Here is a 25,551-nt window from a genome sequence, read left to right as displayed (position 1 = left end):
CCTTTGAGAAGGGCAATGGCTCTTGTTAAACAACTTAAGGGGCCCTCCCTTTGAGAAGGGCAGAGGCCCTGGTAAACAACTTAACAGCCAGGGAGGGGCGGCCACAGAGGAGAACAAGAACAAAATGGAGTAAGGGTACAGCTTTAAGAAACAAAATGGAACTGTAACAGACAGACGGGTGTTCTAAAATGTGTCCAAAGAGAGTGGTTAAATGAGGGGGAAACAGTTTGTAAATCTAAGTGTTGACTAAAAACACAGCAACATTTTTTCCCTTATGCCTAATTGGAAAGAAAATTGTAAAATAGTTAGGTATTTATAATGATACACATTTGTTCTTAGATAGCAAATATTAGGATTTTTATTTAAAGGTAAATGAATTGTTGAGATCCTTGCATTCGTATTAAGAGGGAGCAAACACAGATAGTAAGGGAATACAATAGAGCTGTAGTTTTGAAGCCTATTGGGGCTTGTATTTTTTAAAAATTGGTTCATCCCATTTGGCCCATCTTTCCTCAATTGTTAATCTAATATAGGCAAATAAGTCACTTCATTTCTCTTAAATCTTTTCTGTTGGTTCTGTGTTTTTACAACTAAAGTGGTACTAAATCTAATTCTAATCAAGAGACAGGGGGCTGCAGGAGATGACAGGTGGCTCCAGGCTGAGAAGGGGCATCTCAGTAGTTCATTCTGCCATTCCTGTGGCAGCTGGTGCACTGTGCACCAATGCTCCTGCCCAGGTGCTGGTGCCCAGTCTCATCCTCCATCCTAGTGGCTGGCGCCCTGTGTGCTCTCCTACCCTCCAATTCAGGTGTTGTGTCCTCCACCCTGGTAGCGGATGCACATGCTCTTCGTGCCCCTCCCCCAGGTTCGGTGTCTCCACCGCGACCCATGATGTCTGGATGGTAGGTCTAGGCTCGGCTGGGGAGTCCTACCTGCTATCTGGTCACCAGCCTGCTCTCGTGTGCGATGGACCAGTGGCCGCTCCAGTCCCTCCTTCATAGGGGTGGAACATAGCTGGGTCCTGCTCTGCTCTCACCTCCACAAGATATTGTGAGAGCAGAAAACATTGGGGGGGGGAGGAGAAACATAGATCTGCTCTCCCCAATATGTCCATTGTGGAGGCACTAGCCCCCACTGGTTCCACTGTCTCTGTATAGGGAAGCTGTCATGAGGTTACAGCTCTCCATTGTAACACAGATACCTGAAAATAGCTTTCGTAAGACAAAGAGAATAGGTGATAATGACTGAAGTACTATTACAGGGGTAGGTAACCTATGGCACGTGTGCCGAAGGCGGCACGTGATCTGATTTTCAGTGGCACTCACACTGCCCGGTTCGTGGCCACCAGTCCAGGGAGCTCTGCATTTTAATTTAATTTTAAATGAAGCTTCTTAAATATTTTTAAAACCTTGTTTACTTTACATACAACAATAGTTTAGTTATATATTATAGACTTATAGAAAGAGATCTTCTACAAATGTTAAAATGTATTACTGGCACGCAAAACCTTAAATTAGAGTGAATAAATGAAGACTCAGCACACTTCTGAAAGGTTGCCAACCCCTGTAATAGTAGAAAGTCTGCACATATATGGTGGGAGAACTCTCCCTCCCTTCCCCACTCTTTATACAAAGCTTTGATAAGATTAATGCCTTCTAGTAGCTGTCTTTGTGGAAAAGTGAAGGCATATGCCCTTTTTACTTAATAGAAAAGCTTTTCCAGTTTATAATCCACAACATTGTTTTAGTAAACAATATATGTGCAGGAAAACGCACACCCAAAGCCCATGTGAAAACAAGGCAATCAACACAGAACATTAAACAGACAGGCACAGAGAAACTAAACTAAAAGTCATGATAGCCCACCACGCATACTTGAAAAGTCTGCATAGATTCTTGTGCATGCATAAAGTACATGCACAGACATGACACAAAGTATACCAGGACACCAGGCCTCTATTCAGTCATCTGTCCATCCAGTTAATTAAAACAGACCCAGGCACATTGTTATGGGGTTGAAGATTGAGAAAACCATTAGACAGCATTGAACAGAGAAGTGTTTTGCCCTAGCTACTTCGATATTTTTTGTTCCAACAACTTAATCTAGAGCATGAGGAGTGTTAGAAACACAGGGCAAAGCCTGATGACTAGGGGCCTGTAACATACTGGATCCCAACCTCATTACTGCTGATAGCAAGAAGGCAATACTATGAAACCCCCCAAACCTATAGCACCATGATCCTTCAAGTGGAAACTGATTAACGTACAAAAATGTTAGTAAAGTCGTTACTAGTGAATCTCTCATGCTCTCCCTTTGAATAACAAGCCAACAGTATAAAGCACCACTTCGCATAGTTGCAGGGACACCCCTGACCATATACCTACACCCCATACACAAACATACATGGCCCTTGCCAGAGGAGCAGATACCATTGTTTTGATAATATAAATATAAAATCATGTATAGATTTATATATGAAACTAAATGTGCAAATGTCTTAATCTTACATCATCCCTTTTTTGACTCCTGGCCCCACCCCAGTGTGACTAAACTGGAAGGTCTTCCTTATGTAAGGAGGGAAACCAGTGAACTTTTTAAGTTCTGTGCCTGGTTAAGAAAGTGTTGCACAGTCATTGTTTGATAAGGCATGTGGATTAAAGATGGAAAAGCCTAAGAGGGCATTGAATCTGCCCTTGCTCCTCTCCCCTCCCCCCAATTCAAGCAGCTCATGAAGAGATGTTACACAGGCGAAATTGCTGGGGGCTGAGGAAACATCCATTCGGCAGACACAACCAGGGCTTGAAACCTCAGAACCTGTCTTGAGAGCCACGAAACTGTGATAATTGGTGATGAAAATGATCACAAGGGCAGTGCAGAGGAGGAGCATAACGACAATCCTTGGACCCAACATTGTCTGAGAAACCAGACAGGAGAACCCAACAGTTCAAATGTCAGGATGTATGGAGACAAGACACAGGTAAGTTGTACATAAGAATGTTTTAATGGGTTGAAGTTAAAGGTGTGGGTACTGGGGATAAGAATTGATCATGGATCAATTGACTAAGGAGTTTAGCTCATAATCAAAAGGATGATGGATCAAGACCATCCAGAGGGCAAAAAAATTTAAGCCATGAGATAAAGAAGATTCTTGATGCAAAAATAAAGGTTTTAAAGCATGTTATAAAACTAAAATATTGATTTTTTTTTTATTTTAAATCTCTCAACAGCTGAGCAGTTGTTCTTCAGAGGCTTTAGAGAATCTGGACACTGACAGCCTTAAAGGCACAAATGGATTAGGCCTGCCCTGCTTTTGCCAGATCTGAAACCAGATGCTCACCAGGATGCAAAGAGAGAGAGGAAGCTAATTCTACAGACATACACTATCTAACTTTGAGGAAGGAATTTGGTATTGAACCAGTGCTGGTCCATAACCTTAGAACTATTATCTACAATTGTTCAAGCTGCTGTGCATGGAAGCATTAAGCACTGTCTAAGAGAGATGTTTGAGGATTGTTAATATTGTGTCATAGATGACCCCAGGCAGTGCAGTCATGATGGTGTGAACTGGTCTTCAGAGGACTGGACTTTATTTATCAACCATAAAATCAAAGAAATTTGTGCTAATTTGTGCATGGAAAGTAATTTAAATATTCTCATTGCACTGGGGTATGATCTGAAGTGCCTCTCTTTCATGCAGGAAAATTTAAGTCAAGAGCTGGAGTCAGTGAATCAAGTGGCAAATGCAGGGGCCCCAAACTGTTGCATAAAGTAGCTGGAAGTTGGATATACTTAAAGTGGAATGTTGACTATGTTCTTCATATACTAAATGACAAAAGACTATTTAAACAAAAAAGATTTGTTTGCAGAAAAACAAAAGTTAGAGAGTGGTGAGAGGACAAAACTGCTGATATTAAAAATGAATGGTTGTGAATAAAATGGCAATTGAAAAATGGCTCTGTGAAGTGTGTTTTATGGAACACCCCATTGAGAGAACTACTTGGCCCCTTGTCATGCAATCCTATCAAAGCATACCCCTGACACCTACAGCATCCTTTGCAGGGCCTGGTGTGCCACTATCAGCACACCATTTAAACAAACATTACACATCAGGATACAAGCAGATGTAGGAAAGCCCTGGCTGTAAAGTGAATGGAATGCTTACCTGCCCCAGACGCTTGTTGAATGGAGTTACCCATGTTTGTAGTACACTTAGTGCTGTATATGTATCTTCTCAGTTTTATCAAAATCTTCCTTGAGAATTTAATCATTAGTGCAATATAACTTTAAAATAGCATTCTAGTAAGGACATTTTAATTATAATAACTCTTAACCATAACATAAAATCATTAATTCTTTACATCAAATGAGTGCTATATTTATTGGATTTAATAGCAGTATATTCATTAAATTATATGTGTATGCATTTGTGTTTGTGTGTGTGTGTGTATATATATATATACATATATATATATATGTGTGTGTGTGTGTGTACAGTTGGTTATATATTTTTATCTAACTGGTAATATGTAGTGTTTGTTCTAAGGGGTGTGCTGATAGTACATATTTACCTTTCGCTTAATTTTGTTAACATTTCTAGAGTGGACATCACTTATTAGTCACTGGTTTCGTTTATTTGGGTCATATAGCAAATATTATTTGTTTCCCTCTCTAGATAAGATGGACCATCTAGTTAGGGGTTCAGGTGGATGAGGTTAAGTCAGATCCTGAAGGAGGAGGGTTTAAGTCATATCATTTCAGGTATATCATCAGTTCCTGTGCATTGTCATTTCTGTGACATTAAGGTAAGGCTGGATTTTGAATGTCATGATCCTTATCCAACAATCTCGACTTACATAACTAGGGGCAATATACCACTATCCCATTGCAATAGTCTCAGGGTGGAAATCCTGTAACATGGTATTCCATAAACATATTAATACTTATGAACTTAAAATTCCTTTATTGTGCACTATTAAAATATTAATTCATAATGCCATACAAGGCATACTTCAGTTCTGTTTGTGCCATGAGGAAAAATAAACTCTCATCACATTTCAGACCATTACTAATTTATTTATCAGTATTTGTAACTATATGTGTCTAAGCACCTTATACATATCAATCAGTTAAGCCTTACAACATGACTGGGAGATAAGGAAATATTATCCCAGTTTTGCATTTAGGGAAGGTGCAGGACAAAGAGTCATGCAGGTCACACAGGAAGTCTTTAATGAAGTACAAACTACAACCTAGATCTTCTGACCCCCTTTGCTTTAACCCTAAGGATATTTTCCTATCTTTTTCTCCTTCTGCCTTTCTCCATCTCTCCCTTTGTTTTCTCCCCAGCTTTGTCCATACATTTAATTCTTAATTACATCATAGAGTTTTGAGAAGACAAGTGTTCTCCCATCGATTTAGCATGTCTTCACCAGACCCGCTAAATTGACACTCACTGCATCGATTGCAGCAGTGCCAATCTACTGGTAAGTGTAGACATGCCCTCAGTGTCTGGATACTTTGACATCTTTCATTTAGAGCTTCCTCAGAAACTCTTCTCTTCACTGCTCACAGACTAATGGGCCTTTATGCTTGCCTCAGTTTCACCCTCTCATTATTAGTCATTCATCGCTGCCTCTGCTACTCTCAAAAAACCTAGGTTCACTACAAATCTGTGGAAGATTTATTTCCAGTCATTCCCCACACTAAATCAAGAATTTGTTATTGCTTCTCTACTTCTATTTGAATTTCTCCCTCTGCAACATTTCTGATACAGTTTCTTCTGTTCGTTACCTCATCCATGGTCAGTATAAACTTTCCTCAGATGCTTCACCTTGGCCCCTCATATAGCATTTTGACTCTGTTTTTTTTCCCTTTTCAGTGTGATGTGAAACAAGTAATTTTTTATTATCCATTGGGACTTAAAATATTTTTTAAAATATTTACGGTGTAATTTATGTACAGTTGTTTTAGTTGAATGTGGATCACACTACATCACTCGTCTAGAAATGTACTTCCATCATGAAATTGCAGCATGCCCATAGATCCTTCTAACTCACACAAGAGAAGAAAATAAAATTCAACTAACTGCAGCCTGAAATTAAACAGACACCTAAATACAATGATTACTTGGCAATAAGGCAAGGGACATGTTTTTACACAGTACAGTCTGTCAGAAGGGCCTTGAAATTTCTGCTTGAAAATGAAAGATGTGTTACAGACATTTGTAATTCTCCCATGTTTAAAATTCTTTCTTTGAATTTAAGGAAAAGTAGATTTTAAAAAATCATATTTAGTTATTTAGATTTTACTTTAAAAATGAACTCACATGCAAATGTGAGTACCCTAATGGTAATCCTCAAGTAGCACAAATACAAATAAATTAACTCCACCAGCCATCAATAATCAAACAGAGTCAATCATTTACCTCAGCCAGCAAACATGGAAAATCTCCAAAAAAAGCCTTCACACACACGCCCCCAACAGAATCGGGAAGATACCTTCATTCTTCCCCAAAATCACTGTCAAACAAACATTGAGCCATCATTTGAAGGCAATACAGCCCATCAGCACATAGAAATGGCCCTGGTCCATGAAACTGATATTATGTTTCAGGAGACTAGAGTAGGTGTTCAGCTTTGCACACACTTCTGCCTCTCCATGCATTTTTAAAAGGTTCAGTACAAGAGTATGTCCATATGGACCTGATGTCTATTATGTGAGCAGAGATCTATTTTGCCTTTCCCAGTGGAGAAGTGCAGTTGAAGAGACTTGTTCACCTTGTTCAAAGTAGGCTTTGAACATTAAAGAATAGAACAGTATTAATTATGCATAGTAACCCAAATTTGTTGAAATACACAGTGCCTTTTCTGACTTCATTCAGGAGGCACATAAAGCACGTATAGACTTGTGTAGGACTGCTTTAAAGAATGTGTCAACAGATATTTAAGTCACACAAGCTCATGTGATAGGATTATTCACTGGTATTGTAGAAAGGAGCCAAACTAACATATATTCTTTATAGAGTTTAATTTTAAACCATTTTAAGTGTTAACCACCTAGCCATTATTCTGTTATAAATAATAATGTGACAGTCACTTCTTTCGTATTGACTATATACCAAATAATGATTCAAGTAATACCATACCGACTATAAATACAAATCATGGCAGGAGCCAAGGCAGTTGGAGGGGTTTAATGAGGCTGTTTGTGCTAGGGAGAGGTAAAAAGCAGAGGTAACAAAGCAGAGCAGAAGGGCTTGACTTTGTTTGCTATGAAATGCCATTTTGTGCCAGAGTCTGAGGAACCATTTGGCAATAGCCAAAGCCATGTCTGCTCTACTTGTAACAGGCTTATTTGCTCAAGTATAAGTACTAGCAAATCTGACAAAATTTGTTTCAGACCCAATTAATCAAAGATTTACCCCATCCCTAATTGTAATGAAGCAACACAAATATCATGATCTAAGAATTGCAGCCCAGTGTGCTTTCATGGACAAAACCTTCCCTTTGTCAGAATACCATCACTACACAAGGTGAAGGGCTTCAATGGAAAAATGTAGACAGGTTTTGACTATTTTGCATTCTGGAAGATTGCATTTGAAAGTTTTGCATAAGTCCTCTTTTGATGAGAGGATTTAAATTGTTGATACTCCCAGGCCATTCTACAAAGTGTTACTATTTCAAAGTTAGTTTTAATACCTTGCACAAAATTTTGCTAAACTGCCTCCTCCCAATATCCACTGGCTAAGCAATCAGGGTTCATCATTAATAAAAATCAGAAAGGGCTCTCCCCGATATGAGGACATTTACTTTTGTAAAACCTACTTAATGTAGGGGGACCTAGGACTCCTTTCAGTGATCTGTCCTGTACAGGTTAAAGGAAAGAAAAATTGGGCAACTTGCAAATTTCAGCCCTATATACTAATCACCATTTCTATTTATTAGTCATTACTGGTCAACAGACTGCTTGTTTCTAGATAAGATACCAATAAAAAGATAGTCCCTTCTCCAAGGATTTAACAGATATAAGCACCAAAATATTATCCCACTGAAGCTAATGCGAGTTTGTCATAATTTTCAGTGGAAGAAAGCAGGATTTTGATCTAATGAAGAAGCTTAAAGTCTTTGTGTGAATAGTTTAAAATGTACTGTGCATGTGTCACATGATTTTCAAAGTCTGATAAACCGGTTTTCACTAGAATATTCAAATCTATTAATCTATTTCCAACTCAAATTTCATCTTCCAATGTTCAGAAAAGATTGAAAGAATATTTTTGTACTCTGAAAAAATTGCCGGACTTTTTAAGACATCAAAAATCATTTTGTAACAGAGGCCTAATATGGAAAATTTCAGCCAAAAGGTTAATGTTTCAGAAACTTGTGAGTGATTAAATAAGAGAGTTTTAATGGAAACTTGGCCGTCTTAACAATAGAGGATCATGTCTAACATTCAGTTATAAACACAATCTAATCTCATAGCTAAATCTTAAAAATTGGCCCACTGCACATTTTAGACAAAGCTGAATAGAATTCTCAGCAAAATATAAGAACAAATCTCAAAATACCAGTCAAGAAACTTACAAACAGAATATAAATAAATGATCTGTTATGTAGTCAGGGGCGGCTCCAGGCACCAGCACACCAAGTGCATGCCTGGGGCACCTAGCCGCAGGTGGGCGGCCTGCCAGTTGCTGTGAAGGCGGCAGTCAGGCTGCCTTCAGTGGCAATTTGGCGGCGGGGGCGCCAAAGGTGCAGGACTGGCGGATCTCCCACAGGCATGCCACCAAATCCGCATTACCAGCACACCTCCCGCAGGCATGCTGCCAAAAGCTGCCTGACTGCCGTGCTTGGAGCGGCAAAATACATAGAGCCGCCCCTGTATGCAGTGCAGCATATTTATAAATCTTACATTTACTCTTAAGGTAATTTTTTCAAATAGTTAAAAATGAGTTAACTGCCTTACTCTACATAGGATTTTCATATGTATAGTTAATGTACTGCAGTTTCCAAGCAGTTTGCACTAATAGTTAGGCTGCTCTTGCAGAAGAATGCCATGGCATTTTTGTAAATTTCAAAGCAGCAAACTTTACTTATATAGACATGTATTTGAAAACTTGATCCACACAGATATGAAAAATCTCTTTTGACATAATACAAAAGATTGACACACATGAACAATAAAGATTAAATGTACCTTTGCACCAGAAGGTGTATGCTTCAATAGTTTGCTATCAGCCATTAGGAATTCAAGAACTTCAGGTGCTAACAGTCGACATTTCTATTCAACTGTCTGCTACTGATTTTCTTTTTTGTAGTCTGAGATCTCTCAAGGTTTGATCCCATGTTCTGCTTTTTCCTAAGATGTTCAAAGTAACAAAGATTCTGTGTCTCAGGAGCAGTGTTGTTTTTTCCCTTTTCACTCTTGCATATGCATTTGTTTTTAAATAAGGGTTGACCTTTGCTCTGAGTACTGAAGAATTAAAGACCTGATCCAAAGCCCATTGAAGGCAGTGGAAAGACTCTTATTGACTTCAGTGGACTTTGGATCAGTCCTAAATATTTGCTGTATTAGATGGAAAGATATTGTAGTTTCAAATACTCTGCAAAATCCTAATGATGGTGAACCGGATTCCTAGGAACACCACTTAGCTGAAGTAAAGTAGCCAGATTTTGTCTGAAAATGGCCAGCAAAGAATTCCCCTTGCAAGGTGGCAATTCTTTGGGGATCTTATGCCATAAGTGCAACTTAAAGGAACCACTAAGATGATCTAACTGGAACTGAGCCAGCCCAGGATATAGGAATCATAGCTCTCTGAAGTCCCCACTCCTCCTCTGCCCTTTCCAAGCTCCCTTTGGCACAGGGTGCAGTTAAAGTTTGTAAAGTTAAAAAAGGAAGAACCAAAAAGATCGGTGTTCAGTAAAATTGCTGGATTTTATTGTAACAACTGAATTATATTGTTTCTTCATTTAAAGAGCAGAACAAAGAGTTTCAGAAACATGAAATGTATCAGTTGGCAACTCTAAAAATATTTTCATTTTTCTAATGAGAAAATTTACTAATGTGAATAATTAGTGGTTTGGTGTGTGTTTTTCTAAAGACGTTCCATCTGCACCTCCTTTTACCGTGATGTGTTTTATCTTCCTGGCAGTCAAAAGATAATCACAATTGTCGTGATGTAGCATACAGGTTCCTGTTATGTTGGGGGAGTACAAAATTGCATACCATGCCATAGCTGCTGGAAAGAAAAAGCAGTTCACCACAGTATTTGCAGCTGTCTGATTCTCAAACATCAAATGGGAAGGCAAGAGGATGAGTGTTCTTCAACTAGCAACTTTCAAATTGCTTATATCTATTCTCATACATACATACAAACATGACAGGTGAACTTAATGCTGCTAGAAAGAAATCAGTTTTGTATCCCCAGTATATCTTCTAAGAAATCAAATGCATTACTTGCTGCATGCAGACATGCATGCACCAAAGCTTTCTCAAACAGGAACTCTGAACAAAGGTCACTCTAAAAAAGTATTTATTTTAAGATTCAAAATGATATAGTCTGACTGCGAGGGAAGATATGATTGCAGCATCCTTACAAAGGTGTGGTGCTTTGGTAGTACCAGGTTCTTCCTTGTTAGGTCATTGCTGATACTGTTACATTCTTCTTGGCAGCTTTGCCATCCACCAGTTTCCACCAATAAATAAACAAACAGAATCTGCAAGCTATGAACATACCTATAGAAATAGTTATTGGACCAAACTCTGGCTGATGCAGAGGAAAGCCTACAAGCCCAAAAAGAAGACACTCTTATATTTTTCCAAAGCAGTGGTAATGTATGCCCACAATAGGCTGAGACCAACAGTACAAACAGTCCCTCGTGCATTCCATTCTAGTTTATGATATGTGTACGAATAACATATGGCGTGTTCCATGTGGTTGTATACGTATGTAGATCACCCCTCGGCCCTCTTGTCCTTTCCTCATTACGTATATTTGCAGCTCCTGTAATGGAGAACCAGGAAGGCAGCTTTTCCACAGGCTTTTGGAGGAGCCAGAATGGAGAGAGAAATTTTCTGCTGTAAATTGTTCAAAAAAAGTTGCAAGAATAGGAGACCGAGACATGTAGGAGTTGGGCTCAAATCAAATCTTAGCCAATCTTTGCAGAAAGGTGTATCATTTCCAGTTATAGCTGGGGGAATAATTTCTTATGAATAATTTTCACTGTTTGCCTCTTTCAGTTAGTGAAAAGTTCGCAGAGCAGCTAGCGAAATTTTTGAATTTATTACAGTAACTCCTCACTTAAAGTCATCCTGGTTAAGGTTATTTCGTTGCTACATTGCTGATCAATTAGGGAACATGCTCGTTTAAATTTGTGCAATGCTCCCTTCTAATGTCATTTGGCAGCCACCTGCTTTGTCTACTGCTTGTAGGAAGAGCAGCCCGTTGCAGCTAGCTGGTGGGGGCTTGGAACCAGGGTGGACCAGCAGCCCCCATCAATTCCCCCTATCAGCTCTCTGCTCCCCTAAGTTCCCTGTGGAGCAGCTGCCCAGCAGGCTATCAATTGCAACTGTCCCTCCCCCCGCTGCCATGTGCTGGAAGGAAGAGGGGGGCTAATGTCAGGGTGTCCCCCTCCCCCCTGCTCCTGCACCCCGCTTACCTCATCTTCCATAGAGCAGGGGGGACACACCAGGGCTCAGGACAAAGGGAGCTTGCAGCAGCTGTGGTCTCAGCAAGCTGATCTAATTAACAAGGCAGTGTACTTAAAGGGGAACTGCACATATCTCCCTCCATTCCTGCTGCCTTGTAGAGTGAGAGAGTTAACCCTTGAGGGCTCAGCCAATTGCTAGTTCATCATTTAGCAGGAAGGGAAATATCCCACCCTCTGACTCCACCTCAACCAAGCTTCACAATCACCATCACTGTGTACCAGTATTAAATTGTTTGTTTAAAACTTATACTGTGTGTGTGTGTGTGTGTGTGTGTGTATATAATATAGTCTTTTGTCTGGTAACAAAAATTTCCCTGGAACCTAATCCCCTCATTTACATTAATTCTTATGGGGAAATTGGATTTGTTTAACATCATTTCGCTTAAAGTCGCATTTTTGAGGAACATAAGTACAATGTTAAGTGAGGAGTTACTGTAATTGTCCAAAGTTTTCTGACTTTTGTTCCTATGTGAATAGCTCACAAACAGTGCCCAGAAGATATTTAATATTCCAATTTATGAGTTCTTAGTGTACATGTTACCATAAGTAATGAGCTTCTGTAAGCTCTTCAGGCCCGGGACTGTCTTTGTCATTTGTGCACAGCTGAGTACAATGTTGCTGCTAAACAAATGAACAATAACGATACTAACAGTAGCCATAGTAGTAATAGTGTTCCCTGCTAAGATGACTTAAGAATTAACCAGCACAAGAACAATTCATTTTCAGCCTCTAAGGCCCTGCTCCAGCAGAGCACATGCTTTACTTTTAACATGTGACTATTCCCATGACTTCAATGGGTTTACTCACATACTTAAAGGTAAGCAAGTGGTTAGGTGCTTGGCTGAATCGGAGCCTATTGGAGCACTCAAGTTTCAGATTCATTTTTCACATCATGCTATAGTGGCTGGCTGCTCATATGGTAATGGAAAATGAACACAGAAAAAGGTTGCCAATACAGTCAAATTGAAATTTGTTCTAAAATTCCAATGAATATTCACAGAACACTTTTTCTGCTATTTGCTAAACTCTGCTCACATCACATCCCAGATACAGATCATCATCCCTAAGAACCACATCACACTGTTATTCCACAAATGGAATTCCCATTGAAGCCAAATGGGTTTTGTGTAATAAATAAATAAATAAATTAAATTGCTGTCTGGACTATGGTCTTCCATGGGAAGAGGAAAGAAAATCTAGGTACTCTTTCTCTTCTCTCCCCCACAGCTGATCTGTTTCCCCACAGCCCCTTTTCCCCCTAAAAAAGCAGACCCGACTTTTTAGTGAATCATGTCTGTTGGATTTTATAAAATTGATTGTGCACTACTGCTAAACCCTCCATTTCTTTTAAAAATGGACTGCTGGCGAGGTTTTACATCTTGCCAGATTGGAGAGGTTGATGTTGACAATGAAGATCAATAAATCTTTATGTTGACTGAAAACACAATCTATTTTTGTATTGTTATGTAAGTTAAATGGGCACCACTTTTCATCTGTGTTTTCAGGAAAGCATTGCATTTTGACAGAAATGAGAGAGATCCTTCAAATGGATGTTTCCAGATAGTCTAGGCATATTATGGCCATCTACAGTGCCATAGGAAGGGATTCCTCTTGTAATTAGCTTGTACCAATGGGAAGGTTCAAAAGGCTCTACTTTTACCATCAAAATGGATATGTATGCTAAGCAGATCTACTGTATATTATAGGATTTTTGTTGCTGGACAATTGATACTGAGGAATAGCAAAAAATGACTAAGAAAAAAAGAAATTAAGCAACCGCTTGCTTTAATATAGTATAATATTATATTACGTTGTGTTGTATGTTTGGGAAAGTTTTAAAAAAATATATTAATAATTTAAAGACAAACCCTGCCTCCGTATCTGTGACAAATATCTTGGCAGTGGAACCAAAGCAGAATTAGAAGGGCCAGTACAATGAAGCTCTTTCTCAAGGGGATTCTTGCACAGCATCACACAGGGAGCTTTTGAGGGAATGACAGAGCAAGGCTGAGGGAGTGAAGTGCCAGGAGATTCACTGCAGCATGGAACCCTCCCTTTCATTCCCAGCCCTGCTGGTAGCTGCTGTGCAATAGGGTCATTAAAGCTAATCCACCCAGTGGTCAGAAGTAGTAATTGCGGAGTGGTTTCCCAACTGCTCCACAGTCAGGGGAGAGGAATCTGTCTGCCAGTGATCAGCTTTTCATGAACATTCTTGCTATTATTAAAATGCATCCATGTGAATCTTCACAGACAGTGAACACAAATGGGCTAAGAGCATGGATACATTCATTAGTTTAAAATTCAAATAGATGTTTATGGGAAATTATTTTCAGTATTTGCCTAGCAGAATATCTAGCTCCCAGATGTTACACATTGGTGTTCTTGAAATGGTATCCTGCTCTTTCTGATATGCCTCTGAAAAGCTTTTGTTTTTTAGCTTCCCAAAAATGCCTCCCATGATTATATATTGATCTTTCACTAAGCACCATGCTCTGGATTGCTATGCTGGGTGGACCCTTGGCTCTCCCCATGCCCTGCCTACGCACATATCTTGGGATCATTAGTACTGTAGGCTGCACAAACTAGCCCCTCATTGTGTTCCCCAGCTCCATTTGTGCCCTTTCCCCCTGTAGTATACCCACACAGAAACAGGCATAGTTTGGTCCTAAATTTAGGGACCTTTCAAATAGGATGTCTCTAGAATCACTAGAAATTCCAGAGCTGAACCCTAATTCTGCTGTGCAAAGCCTTTTTCATTGTATGACCAAATAAATGAAGATGACATAAATGGTCCTTAGTTTCATGTAAAAACAAGACTGTAAAGTTTTAGAGCAACAGTCAAATATATTAGTTTATAATCTCTTAAAATAGGGTCCAGTTGGAAATGAAATACTTCATGCTTTTGTCACTTAAACTGTGGGTCCAACAGATAAAACACATATCCACATGTATTCCTACAATATCAGCAAGCTTTCTTTATTTTGCATTTGAGAATAATATGATGTCCAATGCACTTATCTTTGCAAGATGTTTGAAAGATTGTATGTTGGTTTTCTGGAGAAAACAGGGGAGAGGCAGGTTTTGTTGTCAAGAATTTTGTCATAGTGTTTGTAGCATCCCATGTTTTTAGAAGTGAAGCAATACACAAGTCTTGCAACAAAACAGAAACCATTAAAAATCTTGTTTATTGAATTCTGTTAGCTAAAACTGCCAGAAATAAATTAATAACTGTTACCACTGCAGTGCTTTTTTTGTTCATAAGAAAAATATCTTGACATATTTTCACTTTGTGATTGGTGCACATTTCAAGGGTATAAATTAATCTTCAAAGGAACCTAGAGAATATCTTTCCTGGACACTTCACTTATACATCAAGTTGGCCATGTTAGCAATCTAATCACAAACCTGTAATTCAGTGGACAACAATTTCTTATTGTGAACAGCATAGCAGCTTTTACTATCATTTAGGTCAGCCTAAGATTGCTGATGCACCATATGTTTCAGGCCAGGAATGATGGATGGTATCCTCTGGTGCCCATCCCTAAGTGATTGGAAAGATTGAAGACACACAGTTCACTTAAGCTTGCTTACTATTACGTCAAGTAATCAGTGTGATAGGCAAACCCATGCTCTTTATGTCGTATTGCCCAAATTTCTGCAGGGACATCATGTCAAAAAAACAATCTAAATACATGTCCAGATGACAAGACAGTTACTAGAACAATCATTTAGCAACCAGATTCATCCGAAAAGCTTAATACATGAAAAAAGTCAATACATATTTTAAAAACACCTTTATTTATATGAAGTAGATATGTTTAGGTTTGAAGATTTTTTTGAAGATGAAATGCATGAAACAGAATGAAATATGAAAAATATGAAATTTTTATTGTTATACCCTGAGGATGAGAGAAACAAAACAAAACAGCATTACTAGTATCAAGCAGAGTGAAAAGCAACATTAAAATAATAGTATGCCTTCCAAATCTCAGTTTCAAGTTTGACAGGTAGAAAAACAGAACATCCGTTTTCAACTTAACACATTTTAGGACTTTAAGTTTGCAGGCAAAAGCTTGTCTTTCTGCTGATAGTGATCAATGTTAATTTCATTATCCACAATCCCATTGGACTAATATCTAACACTGGCCGCTGGGAGCTTCTTCTGTTTTATCAGGTTGTACTACAGTGTGGGAAGTGCTTTAGAAAACAGATGAGGAAAAACCTGAATGATACTGTAAGAACCTCATTTTGTATTAAGCATTGCAGGAATTCTAGTGACTATGCCATCAGTCAAAATAAATCCATATGAATTGTTTGAAACATTATGATTTATAACCTTCAGTGAAGTATGTTATTGCATAATTGCATGTATTCTAGTTTTAAAGTAAATGAGCTGCAAAGCTATATACATAGAATCATAGAAATGGAGGGCTGGAAGGGACCTCGAGAGGTCATCAAGTCCAGCCCTCGAAGCCTATTGCATAGCTTAACTACCTCATAGTTAGAAAGTATTTTTCTAATATCTAACCTAAATCTTCCTTAAAGCAGATTAAGCCCATTACTTCCTGTCCTACCTTCAGTGGACATGGAGAACAATTGATCCCCATCCTCTTTATAACAGCCCATAACCTATTTGAAGACTGTTATATGGTTCCCCCGTCAGTCTTCTTTTCTCAGGACTAAACATGCCCAGAATTTTTAACCTCTCCTCATAGAGCAGGGGCGTCTTATAACTTGGTAGCTATGAGAATGAAGCCCCAGAATGGATGGTGAATTAAGATTCTTTGCAAAATGCCCAACTGCCCCGTATCATCACTGAAGAAATTTGTGTATTTATTTTCTAATTTGAAAGATATCTACTGCATGAGCTTTATTGATCAAATAAGTTACAAGATTATGCAACTTTATCCCAAAATGGCTGATAGTATTTTATCGTAATTTCTAAATACTGAATGGCATAGCTCCAAACCTTGGCTCTGCTGTTATTTCTTTGCTTTATCTTATCTTCTTTTTCTTATTTTTCTGTCCCTGTACCTAAGTTTTGTTGCCTGCATGTGATCAGGATCAAAATAAGAGGTTTGTTTTTAAATATTTTTAAATGTGAAAGTTCCTGCTAGTGAAAAGTGGCTCTGAACTTCAAAAGTGGTGTCAGCTCCTCTGTGGTCAGACATTCAAGTAGATTCCTCCATTGCTGTTATCTATGCTTTGATAATGTGAAAGTTAATTCCGAAACCAGATATAATTCAGGCAGCAGTTTCTAAAGGGGATATTAAACTAAGATGATGGCAAGAAAAAACTATTCTGAAGAAGAGAATGGTGTGTGGAGTGAATAACTCAGACATTAAAACCAAAGTAGCACTAAAAAGTAAGCATATACTGTCGGCTGGCCTCATTAAGGATCATACCATTCTGACTGGATAGTAGAAATCGCTAGAAAATTGAAGAAGAGCCAGTGTACCAGATCCTCATCTGGTGCAAGTGAGCATAGCCTTCATTAGAGCTTTGCTATTTACACCAGTTGAAGATTTGGCCCAATATTCTAATGGCTCCTGAGAGAGAATAGACTAAGATTACAGGGGCTTGCTGTAATCTGCTCTATTCCGATTCTACTCTCTCTTAACACATTGTAAATCAGAGTGTCTCCACTGAAGTCAATAGAGTTACAGTGGTGTAATTGTGGTGCAAATGAAAGCAGATATAAATGAAAGCATTCCAAGTGCAAGTCAGGCTTCTTTGGCCTTGACTTCACTACTATAAACACACAGTACAGTATACATATCATGTATTAAGAAAAGAAAAATAAATCTTACTGTGCTCACAGTTTTTTCTCTGGGGAGAGAGGAGCAAGAAAGAACCAAACATGACTGATGTTATTCATATCACCTAATGCACCACTGGAAGGGGCTCAGATACCATGGCAATGAGGATGGAATAGGATGAAATTGAAATTGAGCAGCGAATAGACTCAAGCCCAGAATCATGTTATCTGAAAAAGGGTTTCTGAGATTTCATTCAGTTGATGCCAAAGATGTCAGTTGGGATGGAAACAGCAAAGAGGATAAGCACTAGGAGCCTCACCATTTTTCCTGCCTTCCTAGTCTCTCCTAACCTGGATCTCATTGAAAACAGAAAAGTCATTTTGGAGATTAGAGAACATTTTGTGAGCAATGGAAATAACTTGGGAAATTAGAACATGAGAACGGCCATACTGGGTCAGATCAAAGGTCTGTCAAGCTCAGTATCCTGTCTTCTGGCAGTGGCCAATGGTAGGTGCCCCAAAGGGAATGAACAGACAGGTTATCATCAAGTGATCCATACCCTGTCACCCAATCCAAGCTTCTGGCAAACAGATGTTAGGGAGACCATGCCTGCCCATCCTGGCTAATAGCCATTGATGGACCTATTTTCCATGAATCTATCTAGCTCCCTTTTGAACCCCATTATAGTATAGGTCTTCACAACATTCTCTGGCAAGGAGTTCCAGAGGTTGACAGTGTGTTGCTTGAAAAAATACTTTATTGTGTTTGTTTTAAACCTGCTACCTATTAATTTCATTTGGTGGCCCCTTGTTCTTGTATTATGAGAAGGAGTAAATAACACTTCCTTATTCTTCACACCAGTCATGATTTTATAGACCTCTGTCATATCCCCCCTTAGTCATCTCTTTTCCAAGCTGAAAAGTCCCAGTCTTATTAATCTCTCCTCATATGGAAGCCGTTCTATACCCCTAATCATTTTTGTTGCCTTTTTCTGAACCTTTTCCAGTTCCAATATATCTTTTTTGAGATGGCACGCAGTATTCAAGGTGTGGGCATACCATGGATTTATATAGAGGCAATATGATATTTTCTGTCTTATTATCTATTCCTTTCTTGATGATTCCCAACATTCTGTTCACTTTTTTGACTGCCACTGCACATTGAGTGGATGATTTCAAAGAACTATCCACAATGACTCCAAGATGTCTTTCTTGAGTGGTAACAGCTAATTTAGACCCAATCATTGTATATGTATAGTTAGCATTAGGTTTTCCAATGTGCATTACTTTGCATTTATCAACATTAAATTTCATCTGCCACTTTGTTGCCCAGTCACCCAGTTTTGTGAGATCCTTTTGTAGCTCTTCACAGTCTGCTTTGGACTTAACTATCTTGAGTAGTTTTGTATTATCTGCAAATTTTGGGACCAGCATTTTCAAAGTTAAGCACCTATGTCTATAGCTAGGCACCCATGGCCAGATTTTTACAGATAACTGGGTGTCTAAATATGCACATAGATGCCTATGGGGATTTTCAAAAGCACCTTGATGCCTGTGTACCCTTGAAATCAATGGGCATTAGGCTCCTAGATGCTGTTGAAAATCCTACTAAGTACCTTTGTCCATCCTTAGAGAACTAAATGCCTTTAAAAATCTGGCACCCAGGGTTTTCTGGGAATTGCAGTGCTCAGCACCTCTGCAAATCAAGCCACTTACATAGGTTACTGACAAAGAGTTTGAATGTCTTACTTTAGACATCCAATTTTTTAAAAAATTGTGTCAAAGGATGTTCATCCACTCCATTGTTGGCCCCAGCCCACCAAAGACCAGTTAGCAGTCCTCACTATTTAAAATGTAATGGTTTCTGAGATCAAATCGTGGTGTAATGTCAGTGCATACTAGACTCCAGTTTAAAAATGAATTCAGGAAGATAAAGAGATTGCATTTCTGGGGAGGTAAATAACTTCCTTTCTGAAAGAAACAGCACAGCAGGTAGATTTTTGGCTATTATGCATAACTGAGTTGTTTCTGTATCTTTTAAATGAGAGGCTGGTCCCAGAACCATCAGTTCTGTCATAGCAATGAGAAGTCTGTAGCAAGATTGACTATATTATTTTCAGTCACTGTGGTTAAACAGAAAGGGGAAGAAGCAAAGCTTTTAACCAGTGCAATTAGCTGTCCCTTGTAGTAACCTCTTAAAATACTGCAAAGATGGCAAACACTTATGTTAAACACAGTAGATTGTTGGTAAAGTTAACCGTGTGCATCAAAAAGTGGCAGAATATAGACTAAGGTGTAACCTCAATCTGTGCTGTAATAAAGTAGCTGTTCATCTGTGGTCAGAGATCGTCAAGAAAGACCTTGAGTTCCTTCACTTTATTTTTCAGAAAGGCCATCAGACAGCTTTGCATCATCTAACTCTATCAATCAAGGACCTCAACCACTGCTTTCTGCTGAAAGCTTTCCTGTTTGGCTCTGTTTTTCACAGACAGCTCAATAACTTGTCTGTGGAGCTGTGATAAATGTACCATGTGCTTCTAAACTGTCTCTTTAACACTGGACTGCATTTCCACTTGTAATGCTTGGGACTAATTGTTTTCATCAGAAGCATTTTATTTATTTCTAATTATTACCCAATAGTCTGATTATTCTCTTCAATTGGTTACATTTGAAAGCAGTGCAGCATACTGCCAATTAACTCCTAACAGCCTGCATTTCACCATATGAAAAATCTGTGAAGTTCAGAGAATAAATTGGGTGCAAGCCCTTATAGATAAACCAGACAACTCATCTGCTTCCATTGTAGGTTTTTTATTATTATTTTAAATACCGCACATCAGCCATACTTTTAAATACCAACTTTTTGGCCTCCTACTGTGAGCCAGTCCTCACTGCAATATCCTGGCGGTTTTGTCTTAGTCTGTAAAACGACGGTCAATGTGGCAACCCCATCCCAATTTGGGCACAATTGCCTGGTTTTGCTGAGGAAGCCCAAAATAGAGCTATTATAGTAAATGAATAACTTCTCACTCTGAAAGAAGGTAGTTCTTTTAGATCAGGTTGAAGGTCAATGGCGGGGCAGGGTGAGGAAGCTCATATTGCAGCTGTCTGCAAATGAGCTTTAGTCCCAATACAGTACAAAAAGGACTTCAGCCTGGTGGCTGATAAAGAGTCAGAAACCGTTATAAGCACAAAAGCTGGTCAGCATGAGAGAAACTGCGTACGTTGCTGTACACCTCTTCAAATTGCATTAGGATTTATAATATATTAAGCTCAAAAGACACCAAAAAGAAAGAACACTTTTGTAAATAACAAACGTCGACAATGGTTTTTGTGAAGTATCCCTTTTTGAGGAAAAAAAATGGTCACAGAAAATAAATTTCTTATTAAACAATGTGGGGGTAAACAGTGGGGGAAACCTTTGCATTTTTTATGAACTCCTGTGAGAAATATTGCAGCTTGTACATGCAGAGAAACTGCTCATCTGAGGTAAAAAGCTGATTACAGTGTCTTCACCTCTCTGTGGGAAAAAGACAGGCAATGGGATTATTTCATGAGAGTTACAAAACTGTACTATACATTCAGCTTCAAATTAAAACATGGCAAGTGTTACTGTATTGACATAGTCTTTCCAGGAGGGGAAAAAAAGGGGCGGGGGAGGGGAGGTATGTGAAATAGCTTCCTAACATAAAACTAGAGGATAAACCCAAAAAGCCAGATTCTGTCCTTTGATGTGTGACCAGTTGCTTGCATCTAGAAGTAGAGTTTGCCCCACAGTTGGACAGATTGTACTAAAGTGAAAAAAGGGTTTTAGTTTTCTTCTGTAAGGGTGTATGTATAGGAGGGGAGAAAGCTGAGCATGTTAATTGCTTTAGAAAATACATTGTTACAGGTTAAGCAGTTAAGCAGTCAATAAAACCCTTTTTCCAAACTAGGCTGATTTTTGGAGTTAGTCCTAATTTACAGATTCTTCGTGTACAATGTAGAGATTTATAAGATTAATGCATGCTTGAGATGGATGAGGTGAAAAAATATTGGTGCAATTCCTACCTTCCCTGCCCCTGCACAGGTATGGGGAACACAAAATGTAAATTAACTACTGCTGTTCTGCTGCATAGAGGGGGAAGGCAGGGGAACACAGCAGTCTCTGAAGCACTGCCCTGTGGTGGGCTCTCTCCATAGCAGCCTTGAATGGTGATGTGGGAGGGCCTGGCTAGGGATCTGCTACACAGATGCACTGACCAAAACCTCCCACGTAAGGGGTGCCTAATGAGCCACAATTGCTACTACAGTCCCTTAGGCTCACGGCCAGCTTTAGGCCTATTCCACCAATTCCCCCAAATCGGGCCCCGCGCCCAGTGTGAATCCCTTCCCTGGCTAGAGGCGCCTTTTTAATTTTTACTCACCTGGCGGCGCTCCGGGTCTTCAGCGGCACTTCGGCGGTGGGTCCTTCGCTCGCTCTGGGTCTTCAGCGGCACTTCGGTGGTGGGTCCTTCGCTCGCTCTGGGTCTTCAGTGGCACTTCGGTGGTGGGTCCTTCGCTCGCTCTGGGTCTTCGGCGGTGGGTCCTTCAGTGCCGCTGAAGACCTGGAGTGAGTGAAGGACCTGCCGCCGAAGTGCCGCCAAAGACTCGGAGCACCGCCCGGTGAGTACAAGCCCCACGTGTTTTTTTACGTGGGTTTTTTTTTTTTTTAGTCATCCCTGCCGGGGCCCCATCGAAACTGTTCGAATTGGGCCCCGCACCTCCTAAAGCCGGCCCTGCTTAGGCTACAGGAGCAGACACAAAGTAGCTGTGTGGCTACTCCACATGCTGTCTCCAGTTTATGGGGAGGGAACGATTTAATGCTCTCCAATCTGTATTTATTTCCTGCACAAAGGCCATTCACTCCAAGTTTTGCTCATGTTCGAAAGATTGGGCCATTGTCTCTAATATTCTGTATATCACATACAGGAAATCCCAGTGCTAACTTACAGACACTGAATATACGACATGATTAGGGAAGTCACATCATTGAACCAGTGGGTGACTTTTATGTATCATGTACCACTTTTGTGGATTTCACATCAAGAACAATCCCATATGAGGGCCTGATCACATTCCATCAAAGTCAATGACAAAGGCTCATAAATACCCAGCACCCTGCCATCTTCCACACCTCTTCCCTCTACACCTCTTTATATCACCTCCATACCTCACTAACTGCCTCTCCTGATCCATGTGCCTCATCCTCCTGCCTCCTTCAGAGCCTCCAGTCTGACGTCGGGAGCACAGCTCCAAGCCACCTGTCCATGCTCCCCCCTAAGCGTTCCTTCTGGTTCTCAGCCCCCGCTGAACAGTGCATAATATAAAAAGCCTTTTAAAGGAGTATGAGCAAGGTGGTCATTTCCCAGGTTCGGCTGGAACCTGCGTGCTTCTCAAGTCTGTCTCCTCACTTGGATGAGAAGGAAGAGGAATTGCTCTTTTCTACATGGCTCTCTGGCTTCCTCTTCTTTATATTCCTGCTCTAGTGAGCCTCTACTCAGTTCCTTCTCTGCCTACCCTTATATATCTTCATAATTGCCCTCTTAATCTTTTCCCCTTGGCTCCCAAATTCTATGCAAAATAAACCCATCTTCTCAGCAAAGTCAAATAATCTTGGGTTTTGTAGGCTGAACCATTTGCCAAATATGGTGAGTCAGAAAAAAAAATGACAGGAGACATGAAAACAACATGGGCAGACTATGCTGCTTTGTCAGTGCAAAGTTGCAATAAACCCAGTCGATGCAAAGCAGTGGATGATTTTCGCCATGTGGGAGAAATCTCTGATGGCACAGGACCACTAGGGCCCTGGCTGGGAAAAGGAAGCATGCTTTTGATGCTGCTGTGAACAGCTGATCTCTGGCTGCCAGAATAGTTCCCATGGGCCATGCAACTGGGTGTAAAATAGAACAGCCTTAAGAGAATCTGGCTCCATAACCTTCCAACTCTATTCCTGGTATTTCCAAACATCCCAGAAATGTTCTTTCTTAGGATGAGTTTTGCCATGGGTAACAGCAGAGAGGTGCAGGAGATGAGAAGTGTGGTTGAAAATCAGGTTTACAAAGAGATCTCAGTTGCAGCTGTAACTATAGAGCATCTGTCATTCCGTAATATCATTTGTACAGCAGAACAGATGCTATGTTTGTGAGGAAATTTGGCAGCCCTTTTCTGACATATGTGTAGATTAATGACATCAAAAATGTCAAGTGAGCATGAAGTGGTTTTCTGATGCCCTGGATACAACAAGAATTTCCTTGCCTGGTGTAGACTTGTATATGTGGGGCAGGGTTACAAGTGGATTTTATAATCTCTCACACAAGGATGTGTTTTCTGTTCTGTGCACTATGCACTGTACAGGTATTTGTGTTTGGTTAGTGTTATGCCCCCAGTTCCTGAGCACTCCCTGAATCAAGGCAGAAATACTCAGTGGTGAAGTACATAGACGATGAGCTGTATTGATGATGTCTGCACTGTATAAGTATTCACACAACACTGACTGAACTCAAAATCCTGTCCCAGCATGCACTTGGCTCAGTGAAATACCTCTGAAGGAAGTCCACTGCAGAGCCCCTGGAACAGAGGATTTTTCTAGGGGGTGGGAACTGTGGCCAAGATGGTCCTGTGCCTCAACTTTTCTCTGTCTGCTTCAAGGACTGGTTACCGTGGGCAGCTGCATACAAAATCAGGGCAATCTTCCGGGCGGCCTTAACCAACACAGTTTAAAAGAACCAGAATGACCCTAGAGAGTCCCAGGATTGTGAGGATACAAACTCTGCTTCCCTATAGCTGTGCCAGGCTCTGAACCACTGCAGAGGTAAATTCCATCCTGGGGTGTCATGGACAGTGTGCAGTGGCAGTCACAAGAACAAATACATTGTCAACGTGTAAGAAAAACGTGATAGAAAACAATACTGAAAATATTACGTGCCATTATGTACAGTGATGGTATATCCTATGCTGGGAGGGTTGTGAGCTATCCTGTCAACCCTATCACAAAAGGGATATGGCAGAAATAGGGTGGAGAGATGGACGAGGAAATTGATTAGGGCTTCTGCATAAGGAGACTCTGAAAGACTGCTTAGCTTAAAGAGAAGACAAATAGGAGTGAACGTGGTGGAGATCTACAGTATAATGAATGATCAGGAGAAAGTAAATCAACCACTTGCTTCTATTTTTCTCTTCTCATAACAGAAGAAAACATTCAATTAAACTGAAAGGCAACACATTTAAAACTGCTAAAAGGAAACACTTTTTTCCTTAGTACATAATGAACTCAAGTGCCTCACTCTCCCCCTCCATAAAATGAGGATACCAATACTTCTCTACTTTCCAAAAATGCTTTAAGGATTAATTTACTAAAGTTTGTAGAGTACCCCCCTCACAACATTTAAATTTAAAAAATCTGGTCTCAAATGCTAATTCATATAAAACATATATGCAAACATCTCTATGCATTCATGCTTCTTGAGTGAAATCCTCTTTACCTCAAAAGAACCAGCGCAACCAGATTCTATATGGGGAAAGTGCCTGTGGGTTGGGAAGGTGATATCCACCTCCCAACCTGGACCCAGGACCCAGGGCTGTAGTGCAGCCTCCATGATTGCTACTCCAGCCTATAGAGGGAGTAGTGAACACAGCCCTTTCATGCAACTTGTGTGGCATGTTGGGCCACTGAATATGTACTTAATGGATTATGTGGCCCCTTCCATGGTCCATTTTGATCCACCTACTCTGTGGCTTATTCTGAATGGCACCACTATGGGGGCTCAGGTGGTTCAGAGAGAGATGCTGGCCCTGCACACCAAAGGTGAATTTCACCCTCTGAGAGATGAACAAGCAGAACAGTGCCCCTTAGTATGAATTCAAGGATGATAAAATGACTGTATTTTTAATATATTTTTGATGACTATAGCTAAATGAGATTTCAGCCCAGCCAAACACAATCATAGGAATCACATAAATATAAGGAGAAAAGATCTTAAGGAAACATTCATCAGATACAAAATTTTGTGGCTAACAAGCAGCTAGGAAAAGCTGTAAAGTGACTGCTTTAATGAGGATTGCAAAGTA

General features: G+C 39.9%; 1 protein-coding gene across 1 annotated transcript in view; it reads left to right on the top strand.

Moving 5' to 3' along the window:
• Window positions 1-25,551, top strand: part of WDR72 (WD repeat domain 72) — a 189,647-nt gene that overhangs the window by 132,247 nt on the left and 31,849 nt on the right. The window lies entirely within an intron of this gene.

The sequence above is a fragment of the Mauremys mutica genome, chromosome 11 (assembly GCF_020497125.1).
Source record: "Mauremys mutica isolate MM-2020 ecotype Southern chromosome 11, ASM2049712v1, whole genome shotgun sequence".
NCBI lineage: Eukaryota > Metazoa > Chordata > Testudines > Geoemydidae > Mauremys > Mauremys mutica.
The sequence above is the reverse complement of the archived record's forward strand: the minus strand, read 5'-3'. Positions and strand labels throughout refer to the sequence as shown.